The following is a 2,165-nucleotide window of genomic DNA, read 5'->3' on the forward strand; positions in this document are numbered from 1 at the left end:
ATGGGCGTTGGTCGTCGCGATAGAGACATGATGTCAATATGGGTGCATCCACGTCAAACGGTGCTATAGCTGCCAAACACGAATAGACATTGTACAAGCTCTCATATATCATTACACAATAAGCACTACTTCTGTGAAGACACGTTTCACTTTCGTGTTATACCGATTCCTCTGACAGAGGGAGCAGCCATGTTTTTTTTTTCTTTTCTCTTCGTATCTTGTTCCGTCTTAAATATATTCGTGTACTTGTCCCTCCCCTCTTAATATACTGTATGTACCTTGAGGGTACTTCAAATAAATAAATAAATAAATAAATAAATAAATAAATAAATAAATAAGTAAACAAACAAATAAATAAATAAATAAATAAATTTAAGCTTAAGTTCAGCTTGCGCTTACTTATGCTCACTGCAGTCGCGTATTTTCGGTGATCCACTCTTACAACAATAAATCATTACGTGTTTAAAAGTATGACTGCCACATGTATCGCCGCTAGCTGCTACATGAATGCGCCAATTAGTGTTAATAATGCGAGATATGAGTGTGCAGCAGGCTCTCCACGATTTAACTGGCGTCAACGGTCGACCTCACTCGACTACCGACCTGACAACGGAAGGTAAGTTATAATTAGGGCTCAGGTGTTTTCGGATGAATCCGAAAAAATCCGATAAACACTGGCTGGTAAACATTTTTGCATTGTGGATTTATCCGATAAACTCCAGCCAATATGATCCTGTTCCGACATTTATCGAAAGGGTATTTTTTAAGTGGTCATCGATACATCGGTGCATCGTTGGCCGATGTAAACTTTACCTCAGGTGAACTGTACCTCGTAGACTGCACACATTGCACATTTAACGAAGGGCCTGTCGAGCGAGAGACGCAAACATATGTAGGAATCTCGGGAGAGCGAGACACCTTGATATACGGTCCCCTAGCGGCATTAAGACGCGCCAGACGACATCGAATATACGGACCTTCTAAAGTATGCTTGCGTCTATTACAAGTTGTAATACGTACAAACGTACGTGCATTGTATTCTAGTATTCGCTCGTTCAAACCTTCCAAAAAACTGAAATACGCTTCGGCTACAAGTGTTCTTTTTTGGGCTAGTTGGTTCATGGATATTGTGGCAGAACAGAGCAGAAAACTGGACGAAGACCACACATTACACAGTGCTGTGTCCTGTGTTCTCGTCGTCTCGTTTTCTGCGCTGTTCTGCCAGAACGCTTCGTGTTTTGTGATGTTTTCGTGTTCAGATATCATTTGATCTAAGATATTGGAATTTAGAGAATAATGCAAAATTGAACTCCCAATTTGAAGAAAAAGAAAAGCTCCGAAAACACGGAACCCTCGCAATACCCTTAGGTATCGAATTGTATTCTAAGCGCCATGTACGCCAGCATCAAGCTCACAAATTGTGGATTTGCACAGTTAGTATCCACGCATCTCGGAGCACGTTGCTTAAAGTCGAACAGTGAGCCATAGCCACTCCCTTGCTGATTCATAAGATCAATGCTGCCGAAATCCTTAGGTCATTTTATAGTAAAGGGTGGGCGGCATGTGTAGCCTTTCTTAAATTCCTTTCTCGGCATTCCGTACACCAACCATCCTAATTAATTATTCAGAAGGATAATGAAAGGATACCTAGGTAAATAACGGTGGGTAAACAGGCTGGTTAAATGTGCAGGGCATACGTACTACTGGCTACATACACACTTCCTCAGTTCACGTTCGCCAAGGGACACTGAAGAGGAAAACGATTTTCCTCATTTTAGTAGAGTACTCTTTCACGACACCAAAAACACCACGCTTTGCTGCGAGAAGACGCTTAGTAAGCGAGAACACACGCAAAAACAAAATGTGCGTGGCAACGCCACCTTGAAGTTTCCGCACGATTCGCCGCGACGTCCCATGTTTTGACGGCACCTGCTAAAGCCTACGTAGTTCCTAGTCGGTAAAAATGAAATACATTGTGCCCTGAGGGGGCCATAGACTTAACATACCACGTTTGGGATAATTTTATTGGGCCAATGGCGCCAAAATACGATAAACTCACTTTAAAGTCCGTGACGTCACGCGGTGAGATTTCGGCGCGAAATTTAAAAATGAGACTTTGAACTTGATTTTCTCCTCTATTAATAAACATATGATGGCGAAATAAC

The sequence above is a fragment of the Rhipicephalus sanguineus genome, chromosome 7, assembly GCF_013339695.2.
Source record: "Rhipicephalus sanguineus isolate Rsan-2018 chromosome 7, BIME_Rsan_1.4, whole genome shotgun sequence".
NCBI lineage: Eukaryota > Metazoa > Arthropoda > Arachnida > Ixodida > Ixodidae > Rhipicephalus > Rhipicephalus sanguineus.